This window comes from Equus przewalskii, chromosome 13 (genome assembly GCF_037783145.1).
Source record: "Equus przewalskii isolate Varuska chromosome 13, EquPr2, whole genome shotgun sequence".
Lineage (NCBI taxonomy): Eukaryota > Metazoa > Chordata > Mammalia > Perissodactyla > Equidae > Equus > Equus przewalskii.
The window spans coordinates 40,702,057-40,718,297 of NC_091843.1; the positions used below are offsets into that span (position 1 = coordinate 40,702,057).

General features: G+C 54.6%; 1 protein-coding gene across 13 annotated transcripts in view; it reads right to left on the reverse strand.

Annotated features, from left to right (window-relative positions):
- TCF7 (transcription factor 7) overlaps positions 1-16,241 on the reverse strand; it is a 34,131-nt gene that overhangs the window by 16,330 nt on the left and 1,560 nt on the right. The window lies entirely within an intron of this gene.

Genomic DNA, 16,241 nt, shown 5'->3' on the forward strand with positions numbered 1-16,241 from the left:
CACCTTGAGAGCTCTTGCCACCGCCAGCAGAGAAACTCCCTCGCCTCTGACGGTTGACTCTGAAAACCCCCAAACGCTTGAGCCCCACAACACTTTCCCAGCGAAGAAAGTTGCCGCTTCCTCTGGCCTCAAACCTGGGGGTGGGGGAGCCTGTGAGGCCTGACCAGGCCCTCCCAAAAAGGCCTCCCCATGGCAGGGTACTGTGCCAGGAGAAGGAACTCCCCCACCCCAAGTATCCCACCTCCAAATACACCAGGATTCTCAGTTGATCACTATCAGCAGACACATTCAATCAGGATGTATTTACTGATCTCCTACCAGGCAAAGGAGTGTTTCAGGCTGAGAGAACAGCATCTGCTAATGACAGCTGAGTGTTTACCATGTGGTAGGCATAGTTCTGAGTGCCTTACAGAGATTAACTCATATACTCCTAAAATAAACCTACGATATAGGTATGATTATTATCCCCATTTGATAGATGAGGAAACTGAGGCACAGAGAGGTTATATAGCTTGCCCAAGGTCACACAGCTAGTAAGCAGCAGAGCTGGGACTCTACCCACTGTACTGCAAAGGCCTTATGGTTATCATGTACAGAACAAGGTAAGCAGGGGAGGGAGTCCCAGACCTAAATCCAGTCTGTCCCTTCTCCAACGTAGTTGTTTAGAGTTACCCAAGCCTGTGCTTCCCTGACTCTAACAATGCTCCAGCAGGTTCTGGGACTCTGGGGATTGGGGTTCTGGCCACACTCCTTGCCTGCCTACCTGCCAGGGCTGCTGGCGCCAGGAGCCTGCCTGATGGCGATAGTTGGACATGGCCCCAGGGCCCTAGCCCACATCTCCCCTGCTCACCATCGCACAGCCACACCCCAGCCATGCCCAGCAACGCAGGCCTGCTCCTCTCCTGCCCGGGCAACCAGCTCTTCTCTGCTTCACTGCCTTTACCTACCCCTTCCTCCCTTTCCATACATCCTCCTGCTTCCTCCATACTTTCACGACTTTCCATACTTCCTCCTGCTCTTTGCCAGCCTGGTTCCTTCTCATCCTGACCTCAGTCCAAGGGTCACTTCCTTGAAAAGGACTATGACCAGGGTGGGGTTCCACGAGCCCAGTAAGCAGAGATGCCCACTTGGTGCAGAGGTCAGCCTGGGGGTCCTGGAGGGCAGAACTGGCTTCTTAGCCATCTCTGCCTTTCCAGGTTCTGTACTTGGCATGCTCACTAAGCCTTGTTGAATGAAGGCCTCTAGAATCTCCAGTGCCTCAGAACTTCTGCATGCCCTACCCACTCATCTGCTATGAGCTGACTTCAGTCTTTCAGCTCCTGGCTCCTGAGGGGTTGTTCCTGATACCTGCTCTAGAGCTGGGGAGAGGCCCTAGGGCAGAGGCTAACTAGATAGAAAGGTGGGTTATTGATACAGTTACTGTTCTCTCTGCCAAGTGCACAGAGGTGAAATTGAGTATTATAAGTGGCACATGTGACAGCCCATTCGAGGCAGGCATTATCCTTCCCATTTTACACATGAGGGAAGTGAGGTTCACAGAGGTTGAGAAAGTTGCCTATAGTTAAACAGCCCTCTATCAAGTCAGTGCCAAGGCCCCCTTTATGGGCTCTCAGGGTCTTCAGTGATGCCAGACAGCCACACTCTCATTTCTCCCCTCCTCTCTGTGCTCCAGCCACTGAGGGCTGCTCGTCCCCAGGACCATGCTGTTCCCTCTGCCTGGAGAACTCTTCCCCCAGCTTGGTTTGGCCAATTCCCATCCATTTTTCAAGCCTCATCATAAATGAAACTTCCTCCTGGAAGCCGTTCCTACCCTCCCCGTCTGAGTAAGGGTCCCCGGCTATGGCCTGCCAATTGCAGCACTGACCCCAGTACACCATAAGTGTCTGCTCACTTGTCCATCTTCATGCCCTCCCTGAGGTCTGAGATTGTGCCCTGCACTGTTTCCATTACATGAATTAAAGCTGGATCTCAAAGTTGGGTCTCTAGCAGTACAGGTGGGTGGGGCCCAGTGTGAACCAGTGTTTAGGGACAATTTGGGAGCACTGGACAAAGCATCCTGGCTGGGGCTAAGCACAAAGTCGCAGCAGCATATAAGAGGCTGGGAGGAGCTGGGGCCACTGCTTAGAGTCAGGGTCATCCTGCCAGTCCCAATACCCTGCACCTCCTCCTACCCCCGTTTCCTCCTGCCTGTGAAACTTTGGGAGTAGAATGACCAGACAGTCAAAGCCAAGGCCGCCACTAGTTCATATGGAGCCTTTGTGCTAATTAGAAAAGGTACCCCTTCCTCTGGACAGATACTCAGGCCCACACCAGGGCACATGGCTTGGGGAGTGTAGTGCAGGCTGGGCTGCAGGTTTCAGCTCCTTGGCCCAGTTCCCTGGCACAAGCCTACACAGTGGCCCTGCTCAAAAGGCCTTCTCCACTTCTCACTTCTCTTCCCCATATTGCCAGGAGCCAGGCTTGGCAGCGTCCAGCTAGGCTCCATCCAGCACCTGGCCCTGAGGAACTCTGGTCAGGCTCCTCTCCCAGATCCAGGGCCTATCAAGCAGCTCCACAGCTCTCCAGACCTCTTTGTCTAGAGCTGGGGATCCAGTGTTTAGTACCAATGGTGCTTAAGTGCCAAGGAGTCTGACCAGTTGCTGTGTGGTAACCATAAGAATGAACTTGCCAGAAGGAAGCAAGGCCCCCAGACCTTCCAAAGAGGACTTGACTGCATTATCAACCAGACCTCAATTTGTGGGCTCCTGCAGACCCCACCTCTGCAGATATACCCCAGCTAGGCTCATGCCCTTTTATGCCCAGCCCCCGCTCTAGGCCCTGCTGCCCAGGACATGGTGCTCTCCGCCTACAGCGTGCTGGACGCCTTGTGCCAGACACCCACCGCAGAGCATGGAGCCGTGGCTATGTGGCCAGCTGAGCTGGAGGACAGGGGGATGGCTGGGCCACACCCTTGTGGACCAGGAGCCTTCAATCCTGCCTTCCAGCACAGGGCTATTGCCATGGTTGCACAGAGCCCTGCCAGGTATGTTTGCCCAGTCCACCAGCTGCCTGGCCTCGACATCAGATAACAGGGCTCTGCCACAGCAGAAGTGAGGACTGAAGTCCCTGTATGCAGCCTTGGCAAACCACAGGCCTGCTCTAGACCCAGCCCAGCCCTGGGCACCCTTGGAGCTAGCTGAACCTCCCTGAGCTGAGTGGCCTCACCCACCACCTCCAGTGGTTTCTATGCATTCGTTTACTTGTGTTTTCCTTCTTCCTCTTTGAGGTAAACGCCCCTCAGGACAGGATGTTTTTAGAGGAAAAAAAAGCTTCCGGGAGCTGCTGCAGCTGAGCTGCTAGTTGATGCTACTGACACACTGTTTGAGGACTATGCAGCGGCCCTGGGGCTGGGCATCCCCCCGGCCCAGGCAGTCACTCACCCAGCTCGTCCTCATTGCCCAGCCATCCAGGAGCCTACCGTGGGCTGAAGCAGGCCAGGGCACAAGCTGCAAACTCAGCCTGTCTTTGATAGTAGGTAAAGCAAGGCTCTGGGGAAGGAGGCATTTGAGGAGTTCAGAGTTTTGTTCCCCTAGGAGCAAAGCCAAAAGGCTTTGCAGAAAAGGCAGGAAGAAAATGGCAGAGGTGCAGATTCAGAGATGGAAGTCCCCTCGAGTAACAGCCTTTTGTGTGCTCAATATCCTGCAGAGTTCTGCCCTTCATCAGAATCCCTACCAGTCTTCCCAACTACTCTGTGATGTGTGCACAGATAAGGAAAGGGAAGTCTGGGGAGGTTAAACAACTTGCCCAAGGTCTCACAGCAAGTAGTGGCAGATCTGGATTTGAATCCAGCCCCTTGGGATTCCTGGCCAGAGATCTTTATCACTCAGCTACAGGCCTCACAGGCCAGCTGGTAGCATGCCTGTGGAGACCACACATGGAGGCCCAGGAGCCAGGTGGTTCCCAGATTCCCTCCTCCCCGACGCTAGGTCTCCCCACCTTCAGCCGACTGAGGACCTGGGATCACTGATTTTGCCAGCAACACCCTGCCAAGAACCGTTCTTGGAACAAACTGACCGGCATTGTAGCTCTGATCTCCACCTAGGCCTATGTGAAGGGTGCCTCATAGGAGGTGATTTCAGTTCTCAGTCGTAAATGACTAAAGGAAACAGGAGAGGTCATCCCTACCCCAGGGTCTGGCTTGTGCTCTCCCCCCACCCCTCCACGTTCGAAAAGGACAGATGAGATAGCCACTGGCAGTGGGGGTGGCTCTCCCCAAGGCTTGTCTAGAAGAATAAGCATGCTGCCTAAGAGAGAGAGCTGGGAGAGCTCCGGGAGGGCCCAGAAAGGCGGAAGCTGATGGTCAGCAATGGCTCAAGAGTGGGAGGAAGAAGAGACTTGGAGATCTCAGCCTTAGCACTGCATTCCTGCCCCGATTAATTCCAGCAGATTCTGAGAAGCAAAGACCAGACAGGGGTCTCTGAGTTCTGGTCTGTTCAGCTGCCTGCACCACCCTCAGGAGGACAGTTCTGCCCTGGGAACAGTCAGGAAGCTCACTCTGACTGTGAGGGTCTAACCCTTACAGCTCCTGCCAGCTAAGGCCCTTGGGGCTCTGCCAGGACTCAGTCCGGTAGTTCATCCAAAGGGAAACAAGGCAAGGAGTGGAAAGGAGCTGCTGGAGGCTTCAGGCCCCTTCACGCTCCCACCCAGGCCCCTCACACTCAGTGTAAGCAGAGGGAGGAGGTCAGGGCTGCTCCAACTGCCACGGGGGCCCTCTTGAGGCAGAGCTCCCAAATGAGGTTGAGGTAGGGGGTTTCAAAAACCACACCAAACAGCTCTTACAGGTTCCCCCCCCGCCCCCCGCTCTAACAGTATAAAAATGTAGGGAAGAGGGCAAAATACCAAATTCCTTGGGGTGAGGAGTAGTAGGAAAGGATGGGACAGGGGGAGCCAAGGGGACCCAGCTGAGCTATAAAACCCATTTTTTCAAAAATGAGTGGATAGATATGTTGCCTAAGAGGCAAGGCAGTGTGGTGGTAAGGACAAGCAACAGAAGCAGACGCCTGGGTTCAAATCCCCACTCCAGCACTTGCAAGGTGCATGTCTCCACGCCTCAGGTTCTCTATCTGTACGATGTTTGTAGCTCATGGGTTAATGTCAGGATTAAATGGGTTAATATTTGTTTCTGCTAGTATTTTTTAAATTAATGAAGAACAAAATAAAAGAAAAAAAATAAGACAAAAACAAGCCTGTCCCTAGACCATGGCTTTTCAGGAAAGCCGGCCTTTGTGCCAGGCTGGGGCTGCTGGCCCTCAATTTCCTTTGGACTGCTGCCTGATTGCTGCCTGATTGCTCACTGCTGGGCTCCCGACTGGCCTTCGATGACCAGAACCAGGGGGCAGGAGGCAGAGGAGGGCAGCAATAGAGGAAGAAACTGCGCTCAAAATGCCCTAGCAGGATTAGCAGGCAGCTCTGGTTCCCAAGCAGCTTTCCCATGGCGGGGTGGGTGAGGCACACCCATGCCCAGGGACACTCTCGGCCTCCGCAGTCCAGCCATTCCCAGAGACTCAGGGCCTAGGAAACCCTCTAGCCCAACCCGCGACCACACAGAGGAGGGCACCTGGCACAGAGAGGTCAAACAGTGAGCGCTGAGCTAAGCCAGGACCAAAAGTTAGAAAGAGGAAGGAATTCACTTACAGATCATTCTTAACTGTCCTTGAGTCATGCATCAAACCTGATTCAATCTTAAATGTCATTTATAAACACTTTTCCAGGTAACATTTATTCTGGAAGCCCTAGGCTCTTGCCTCCAACCAAGAAACACAACCCTTTCAGCCCTGGGAGCCCTGACCTTGCCAGGTGTCCAGGGAGGAAAGGGTCCAGCCCTGATCCAAGCCCAGAGCTATGAGGCCACACTCAGGAGGGGCAGTGAGGGCCAAGTCTGTCCTTGGGGAGAGACTAATCCAGCTGGATCCAGCTTGTGAACCCAACAGGAGTAGGGGTAATGCTCAGCTTCAAGACCTGCAATGCCCCCATCTCCTCACATCTGAGAGCAAAGGAGCACAGCAGCAAGGAGCAAGGAGGTAAAAGAGACTGAGTTCAGTCCTGTCTCTGCCAGGTACTAGCACGTTCTTAACCTCTGAGCCTTAGTTTCCCCATCTGTAAAATGAGAGCAATAATAATATCTACTTTCTCGGTTTCTTGTAAGGATCTTGATATTGGGATTAAAAGTCCCTGGCACGGGCCTCGCACTGGGGGAGTTCTCGACACACAGTATTGTTGTGGTGGCTGTTATTCTCTCCACAGCTGTTTACTGAGCACTCACTGTGTTTCATGCCCTGTGCTGGGCACTAAGATTCCAGAAGGGAAGAGGACAGATGTGGCCCAGGCCCAGCCCTTTTTGATCCAAACCATCATTCCTGAAACCCCCACCTCAACATGGTCATCAAGCCTTGTGGCCTTGGCAGTCCCAGCTCCATCTGTCCCCACACCCTACGGACTGTGGTCACCCCCCTGCCCCACCCATGGGGTTGCCCACCACAGCTGGGCGGCTCCCAAGCTGCACCCTGCTTCAAAGCCTGCCAGCAAGCTCTGGGGTGGCTGCCGCAGCCCGGCATACACTTGGGGCCGCCCCGCCTGGACTCCGGCTGTACCCAGCAGAGACCTCACTGCTGCTGCCGCAGAGCTCTCCACAGGCTGCCTCTCAGCGTCCCCGAGGGCCCACCCACCCTCTCCCTGCCTGGCCACCAGGCCAGCCACAGAGCCATCTGATTTGAATGAAACTTCAAACTTAATGACTTTCATGCTGGTTATTTAAAACGCAATGTAATTTTCTTAAACACCCTATTATTTCCTTTGATAGCTACAAAGCTTCCCCCAATCCTATAAGCATGTTTATTTTTAGGGAAAAGAGTGGTTTGCAGTTGGTCATAGAGACCATAGGGAGAGGGAACCCACAGAAAGCAGGGCAAAGAGTCAACCCTAGCAGCCTGGAGCCCCACAGCCACCCTGCCTTCTGCTGGGGCAGGCTCTCCACCAACACCAAGGAGTCCTACGCAGGCCCCTGCCCTGCTCACACAGCACATCAACCAGTGGCCCTCCTGTCCACCATCTGACCGTGGCCAGGTCCCCCTTCCTGTGCTCTCTCTCCACAGGGCCCCAGTGTCCTCATCTGTATGATGGCTCCCCATGGACATTCCAGGCATGTAAGGGGCTGGGGAAAGTGTCGTGGGGCCGTTGACCCCTAGCTGCCTCCTCTTGGCTCTTCCAGACCTTCTGCCCTGGGTAAGGCCTTGGGGTCCAAAGCTCTGACCAGCTGGATGAGATCTATGCCCAGATAAAGTGGCCCCAGGCAGTGGCTGCCCACACTGGGAGGGTGGGAAGGTGTGGCCCTGCCAGTTGGGCCTCCCTAGCAAGGGAGGTGGCCTGGTGGTGGGCGTGTGTGCAGAGGTCAGCTGAGCCCCGCCAATGCGGGGCGTCCTCTAGGAGTCGCTATTTTTAGATTCCAGGCTTTCATGTGGCCAAATGATGTGGAGTTTACAAAGCATTGGTAATGCGTTTCAGATGGAGGCCCAGCAGACTGGGAGGCTGGGCCTGCTGCCACCAGAGCCAGGTCAGAGTTAGTCAGAATACCCTCAGCCTGGACTCCCATCACCTGTCCTTCCCTCCCCACGATCTCTTCTTGCCTGATGGGGAGGCTGGCCCTGGAGCAGTCCTTGCATTGCCCAGTAAGCCCCACCTGAGGCCCACTGGAGCCACAGGCCTCTCCAACCAATACCTATGTGAATCTCAGAAATCCTCTATGGCCAGAGATCCCCACTCCCATTTTAGAAGAGGAAACAGATCTAGAAAGGTTAACATATTTACTTGAGGTCACACAGCCAGGGGAGGAGTGGCTCTGGTCCCCTGGTTTCCTTCCCCATCACAGCCCCTGCCCTCATGGGCAAACTGGGCTTTCTGAGAAGGGGCAATTTGCCAGCCTAGACGTTGTGGGGTGGGGCAGCCCTAACCACGCAAACCCCTAAAGCCCACTGTTCCCTAGGAACATCCCACATCCTGCCCACCCATGCCTGCAGCCTCAGTCGCATGCTTGTCATTTGGAAGCAGATAGTGTGTTCCCATCCCTGGAGAGAAAAGAAGTTGGTTGTTTTAATGGGAGGGGTGAGAGGGGTAGTGGGAGCTTATTTGGCAGAGTGTCTGCTTCCTCTGATCTCCAGAGAGCTCTGGCTGTGGAGTTAGCTCAAGTATGAAGGCTATGTGTCACCAGTCTCCCTCTGGGCTCTAAAGCTGTGTCTGCTGGCACAGCCCAGGCAGGCAGACTCCATGGGTGGGACAGACTACATGGGCAGGCACCCACAGGAGACAGCCAGACTCATGCCCATCTTGGCCCCACCCCAGGCCAGGGCCCCTATCCAGCAAGGGACAGTGCCTCCACCCACCAGGGGACTGAGCCAAGGGGAGTCCCATGTTCCAACAGGACCAGAAGAGGCCAAACCCTCTGACCAGGACAAACCCACCTGGGTTGCAGCTCGGAGACTACACATGCCAAGGCTGATGCGGGCCACACCTTTTTAAGGGAGGGAGGTGACACCCAGGTCCAAACTCCAAGCATCACAGGTCTGCGAGCTGAGGCAGCAAACTGCCTGAAGGAAAGAGCTAACAGTGTCCTGGGTTCTGAGAGACCTTCCCCAGACTCCTGGGGCCCTGGAGTCCTGCTAGAGACAGTGCTGGGGAGAGGCGCTCTCCAAACCCCAGCTGAATCACCAATGGGCCTCTGGGGTTCAGTTCCCCTCAGTAAACAAGGAGCCAAGACCCTGACTCATGACCCTGGAGAGAGACTGAGAGTCAATGAAACAACATGACTATGGAACTCTCCACCTCTGAGGCACTCCTGTCTTGCATGTGCCAGCACGCTTGGGTCACCCCTGCCCAAAGCCCACCCTCTCCCTTGACCCTGCTCACACTCCTCTAATCACCCCGGTGCCTCCCAGTGTCCACCCTGCCCCAGCTGCCAGCTCTGCCTCCTTCGCCCTCCATGTCCAACTCAAACCACCTGCCGGTGGACACCCCCCTGCCCTTCTTGCTGCCAACGTGCTGCATGTGCCCACCAGCCACTCCTAGGCTCAGGAACCAGTGCTGCCTGGACATCAAGGTCACACACCAGGGCCTCAGTGCCAGCCCTCCTCCAGCTTCCCCTCATGCCCCTCGCAGACCTTGGGCTTCGGGTCACCCTTCCAGTGACTAAGAACATACTAACTTCTGCCTCTCCTCCTCTGCTCATGCTGTCCCCGTGCCCTAGAACGTTCTCCCACTCTCACTTGCACAGGTTCTGGACCAGCTGGAACCCTCCTCTTTCAGGAAGCATTCTTGGCTGCCCCCACTGGCCTCTCTCTCTCCTCAGTACCCTTTATCCAACTCGGGCAGAACCTCAAAGCCGACTTGGAGCCCCTTTGTCTTGCCAGGACTGAGCTCTGGGAGGGCAGGGGCAGCCGCCTTCTCTGTGCTGAGCCAAGGCCAAGTATACGCGGGTGTGGGGGAGGCTCAGTAAATGCCAGGAGGGGTCTGGACCCAGGATTCTAGATAGAGCAGGCACTATGTCACCCACCAGCTGAGGGCCAGGTGGGCTGACTATCCTCTTTGTACTGCCCCAGGGGAGCTGGCTGCTGAGCTGAGGAAGGGAGAGCGTCACAGACTCCAGTCCAGCCTCAGCTTCAGGAGTACTCCACCTGCTTGGCCCAGCATCCTTTATAAGGGCCATTCACACACAGTGTGAACAGTCCCTCCTACAGTGGCTTCCACTCGTAAAGCACTTACTATGTGCCGGGGACTTCACATACACCATCTCATTCCATCCTACAGTAACCCAAGGAGGTAGTAATCCTCATTATCCTTGTTTTTAGATGAGGAAACTAAGGCCCAGAGGGGTTAAGTAACTTATGCAGGGCCACTCAACCAAGGAGTGGCAGACGTGGTATTTGAGAGTGGATCTTCCAGACTCAATGCCTTCCCTTTCCACTCCTCTAAGGGGCCTTGGACAAGTCCCTTCCTTGACCTGGCCTTCCTGTCCCCACCTGCAGAAGGAGGGTTGTTACCCGAGGATCTGTGCACGGTACCGTTGGGGGAGGGGGAGCCCCTGTGACCTGATAAAACACCTGTTTCCTCCAACGGAGTCTTGTTTGTACACAGTGGCAGGAAGCAGCCAGTCACAAGGTAGGAGGGAGTGTGACTGCAGGGCTTCGGGACCGCAGCTGCCCAAGGGGCTCGGGGGGGAGGCTGTGGCTCCACTTGCCCTTCCATGCGGCTCTGTGCCCACCCTGATCCAACCTGACCTCAGCAGTTATGCGACTTGAAAGCAGTGCCCCTGGAGCCCATTCTTACAGCTCAGCTAAACCTCCCTTCCTACAGGTGGGGTGTGGTCTCAGGAGACCATGGGCTGCTGGCAGCCTCAGGAGGGGATCACAAGCCCTCTCCACCTTCACCCCTACTCACACCTGAGTCTCAGGGTACCTGGGGAGGTAGGCAGTGCTGGTATGAATATCCCCATTTGCTGGCTGTGGAAACTGGCTCTGTGACACCCCAGTAGGGCCAGGGGAAGAATATTGGGGTCCTGGTGACCAACCCAGGGCTCCCTGTCAGCCCCTCCACCCTGCTGAGCTAGAGGAGTTGGCAGACAGCCCTAAAACTGCAGCCTTAGGGGACAGGGTGGGGCTTGGGTCTGCAGAATAGGCCTCCTTCATGGTGCTTTCCTGAAAGCCGTCCAAGGGGCACCTCGAAAGCAAAGTTCCACCCTGGGGGCAGCAGAGGAGGGCTGCAGACTTCCCAAATACTGCAGCCAGGACCACACAGCCCTCCAAGTCGGGAAAGAACGCAGGTCCAAATAACCTTTAAGTCCTACTGCCCACCACGAACCTATTACATGAACAACAAAAAGAGAAAACTCCGTGTTAGCCGTGCTTGGGCCCTGCAAGGAACCGTAGGGAACTGGGGCCGCAGGGAAGCAGAACACCGGGATTCTCCCCACTTCTTCCCCCAACAATTCCCTTTGGATATACGCTCCAGGGAAATAATCAAAATGGAAACTAGGAGTGATTTGTATAGAACATCGTTCCCGCTGGCAAAGAAGGCAACCTGTGAACAAACTAGAAGCCACCTAGGGATAAACAAACAAGAAACATACAAAGATCTGACATGGGCACTGTCTGGGGGCCTGCGGACACGCACCCCCACACCAGGGGAAGCATCAGGGCAAGAACGAGGGGGTGCATGCAGGGGGTGACCATGTGAGAAAAGGTCTGAGAGTGGTTCAGGGGCTAATACCCATGTGAGTCTTTTCCCTTTTTTTCTTACAAAATAGCATAAGCCCCTAACATCTTGTGTAAAGGGCTTCTATATGGCTGGGGAAGGGGGGTCCCTTTCAGACAAATCTTTGGGGTGGTGAGAGAGGATTCTCAGGATGGAGTGAATGGCTATGGCCCCCATCCTGGCCCCAGGAATAGCACTTCCCCTCCCAAAAGTCCCTAGGTGAGGTAGGCCATCGAGGAGGGGGTCTGTACACCTGAGTCCTGCCCCCAGGGTTCAGACCCCCAGACCCCTGTGGCCCAAAGTGGAGATATAGCCTTCCAGTTGGGAGTTCATGTGGGGCCGGCCTACCACTGAGCCACCACTGGCCCCAGAGGAGCCAGGACAACAAGGGAGGACAACAGGGGGCTAACCCACCACCCCCTGAGCCCAGGCACCCAGCACCTGGCACCTCCATTGCACTGCAGCCTCCAGTCCCCACTCCAAATCTGGGAGGAGGGCTCCCCACTCTCTTTGTGCAGATGAGGAAACTAAGGCTCAGAGATACTTCTGACAGGTGGGCTGTCTTTGGTCTAAGCATGGCAAGTGCCTCATAAACCAGCCAACCACCTTGGCCTGCAGAGCTGCCAGGGCGGACAAGGCAGCAGCGGCCCAGGGGGATGATGAAGGGTCCCACTTGGATGGCTAGAGGTCTCTCGAGGAGGTGACATTTGACTGATGACCAGAATGAGGAATAAGAAGGCAGCAGCTATGTGAAGAGCTGGGGAAGAGAATTCCAAGCTGAGGGAACAAGTGCAAATGTCCTGGGGTGGGAAAGAACCTGATGGTTGTAAAACATATCAAGACACTGAGGCGGCTGCTATTTGGAGAGAGAGAAAAAGTATGGTGCAGACGAGGAGGGGCAGGCAGCAGGGGCCAGCCACCCAGGCACTCAGGCTGTGGTAAGGTGTTCCGAGTTTACTCCAAGAGCAATGGGAAGCCACTGCAGGGTTAATCAGCCAAGAGATGGGATTGACTTATGTTTGGCTGCTTTGTGGAGCCTGGATTGGGGGTTAGGTTGGGAGCCGGGGTCGGGGCAGAAGGATCCTGGAGGAGGTAGTTATTGCCATCTGAGTGCTGGATGGCGAGGGCTTGGGCTTGGGGGTGGTGACTGAGATGGAGACGTGGAAGATGTTTGGAGGGGAGCCCAGGTGCCTGCCAGTCCCCTCTTTGTCTTCATCTGTCAGACAACTCTGCACCTTCAGGAAGCTGCTCAGCAGACCCTCCTCCACAGCCTAGGCAGGGCCAGCTCTGCCCATGGTGCCCCCAGGAGGGCCTTTTGTGACGGTACTCCTCCAGCCAGGGCCTGGTTCGGGTCTATTCATCTGTCTCCTCTGCTCAGCTAGGCACTCCCAGAGGCAGAGGCTGGTTCTGATCCATCTGGCGCACAAAACCTGGTGCCCAGCCTGGTGCCAGACTCCCTCCTAACAGGCTTCCCTCCAACCAGAGCTGGTGATCGATCATCACTAACCTCCCCAGCAAGGCCTTGCTGCTCGCTCTCTGATGGGTGTGGAGGGCTGGGTGGGTGCATCTCCGCAGAGCTCCCCCAGACAGGCTGGCCATGTGTTAGCAGCACTTCCTTCCTTTGCTCAGGTCTTGTTCATACCCTCACCTCCCGCTCCTCCAAGGCTCGTTCGCACAGCCCTCACCTGGACCTCAGACCTTGGAGTCAGGGAAGAGAAGCCCAATGGCCAGGAGCCCACGCATGAGTCCACTGCCTCAACTGGGCTGCTCCACACTGGAGCTGATGCCTGGCCTCCTGGCTTAGGGCACACCCAGGCACCAGGGTGGCTGTGGAGGTCAGGCACAGGGAAAGAGCCCCAAATCCCTTCAAGAGCTGAAAGACTCAGCTTTCTTTTGGATTGAGATGTGATTCACATACCATAAAATTCACCATTTTAAAATGTACAATTTAATGGCTTTTATACATTCACAAAGTTCTGCAACCACTCCCACTATCTAATTCCAGAATATACTCATCACCCCAAAAAGAAACCCCATACCCATTAGCAGTCACTCCGCGTTCCCCTCTTCCCTCTGCCCCTGGCAACCACTCTACTTTCTGTCTCTATGGATTTGCCTATTCTGGACGTTTTATCTACACAGCAAAAGGCTAAGCAGCCTTCCAGGCTATAGGCTCCAAGTGGAGCCCATAGAAAGGGCCATGTGAGCGATACGGCCTCACATCCTTTTTGAGATGAGGATTTGCACCAGACTGTCGGTCCCCCGCACATCCAAGAGTCTAAGTTTCCCTAAGGAGTGATGCCTTACTCATCCCAGAATCCCCTCAAAGTCTGGCCCAGGACCAGCTCACTGGCCCTCCACTCCCCTCTGAATCTCAGAGCAGAGCAAAGAAAACAAAGCAAAAACAAGCAGTGGCTACTAGCCTAGGCTGCTAAGTGTCTGCAAGCCTACATGAGATGCCGGACAAACATCAGCCATGAAGTAAGCTTGACCTAATTCCCCCTTCCCCAAACTGTTTACAAGAATACCAAATACCAAATACCAAAAAGAAGCAAACTTTTTGGAAAAAAACCTCCCTGTCCCCTTGCAGTTGGCTGTGAGATGGTCATTCGGCCCATTGCTCCTGGCAAAGTTTGAGCTCCCTGCTCTAAGGTGTCCAACATGGTGGCCACATGGGCATTCCATCCACACATGGGCAGAGGGGGTCCCTGGCATGGGTTTTCCCTGTCTGCGGAGGACAAGTGATTGGCCTTGAGCTCCTCAGCACAACTGCTAACCACCTGCATTCTCTCAGAGAGGGCTGGGCAAAGGGTGAGGGGGCCTAGTTCTAAGGCCCATGGGCAGGGCTGGCCAGCGTGTCATCTGTCCCCTGAACATGGGTTCAAGAAAGCATGGCTTTGGAAAAAGTCTCCAAAGGCAGTTTCTCCTCAGGGTCCCTAGAAGGGGCTCCTGACCCACTTTAAGAGCATCTTTTCTGATTCCAGACACATGAACCTTCAATGATGTGATAAATACGCTCCCAAACCAGGGCTCAGTCAATTTTGCTTTTTAAAACCCAACCATATTTTAAATGTCTACATAACTCTTCGCGTAACACAAGCTAACTACTTGTACTTGCTATTTGTTTGTTAAATATCAAGTTTGCTTAAAAGAGGCTCTCCTACATTCACCGACATCTTCCTTACCAAGTGTCACCCCAACGTAGGCCCTCGCCTCTGTCCTTGTCCCCAGCCCCATGGAGCAGCTGTTGCCAGGGCAGAGAAAGTCAGTGCCTGAGCCATCCTCCTCCTCCTGTGTTCCCAGAAGCCAGGCAGTGGGAGGCTGCAGCTGAGTAGGGAGGAGGATAAGGGAATTTGCCTCTCCTATAGGAGAGGGTGTGACACACAGAAATGCATCTTCTGTAGCTTGAGAAAGATCCTGAAGTTGAAAAAAATAAATGATCCAGGCTGGGGAAGTGGTGGTGTGCCTGCCCCCACCCCTGCTCCTCCCTATCCTGACTGCTGGAGTCGGCCGCCTGCCCGCCTACTCTTTGACCAGTGTAAGCTAAAGGACACCAAATGGTCCCATCACCACACCCTCACAGAGAACGAGGCCCTCCCACTCCAGGCACTCTCCCACCACTTGCCCACTCTGTGAAAGGAACTCAGAAACACTGCCTTTTCCCTGCTCCGCTGTGGAATCACAAGAAGCTGGAGGGGAGCCTGCCCTGCTAGGACCATCTTGGGGGCTAGGCCTTTGTCCAGTCATGGTTATCACAGTGACCCCTGCCCTCATCCAAGCAACTCACCTGCTGGTGGTTTGGCAGCGGTGGGTTATGTCAACTTGGCCCAAAATGTAAGGGTGTACACCTTATAGGAGGCCCAAAAAGCATCCTTATTAAGCATCTGCTTGTGCAGGGCTATATCAGGTAGCAAGGTCAGAGGGCGAGCCCCTCCCCAACAGACTTGGGAGGAAGCAAACACCTCATGGACTGAGCCACTCCAGAACAGAGAGTCAGACAGACAGACCACTCAACCAACATGCTCATTTTACAGATGAGGAAATGGGGGTCCAAAAGGCAAGGAGCTCATTTCTCGAGTCAACCATCTACCAGGTTTTCCATCCTGGGTTTCTGGAGTGAAGCCTCAATCTGCCTTCTCATCTCCCACCAGCTTCAGCATGAAACAGCTCTCAGAACCAACCCTCCTCACTCTTGATTTTAAACAGCCCAGCAATCACCCTCCTCCCTCTGGGTGACCTCCACCACTAGCCACATGAGCCTCCCACCGGCACTGGGCCCTATGTGCACCCAACACCTGCCCATCAGAGTCCCCCAAACCTTGCACGTACTCTAGGAGCTCTGACCTCACCCCTGACTCGAGCCAACTGAGGACAACCTGAAACACTAATCTGATTTTTTTTCTAAGTGTAGCTTTACTGCTCCAAAGCATTCAGAACGGGTTCCTCACACTTTAGGTCATCTGCACCAATGGGCAGAAAAGCATGGTTTGTAAAGATCATGAAATCTTTGCAAAGCACTGGGTACTTAAACCCAGTACTCCTGTGTATTTGCAAATTCATTAAACAGGCCCTTTACCAACACTACTGATTTGAAACACCCTTGCAAACCCTTCCTGGTGCGTTTGAGACCAAGCCAGCTTCATAAAAACCCACTTTCCACACATCGTTTTCAGGGTCTTTCTCTGGCAAGGGTGCACTCGTACCAATAAGGAAAGAGTGAGGAGAGCGTGTTTCTCCTGCACAAACAGGAGATCTGAAGCAGACCAGCTTGTCTGCCCATTCCTCCAAGCAGAGAAGCTCGTGGGAGAGCTCCAAACGGCAGAGCTCACAGCTCAGACCACACTGCGAACACCACCCTCAGAAGGAGCGGCGGTGGTCTTGGCTGAAAAGCTCTCAGTAGACTCCACCCCAGCATCACCTAGCACCAGGTCAGGGCCTGCACATGCTTGTGAGCAAGCTAGGAA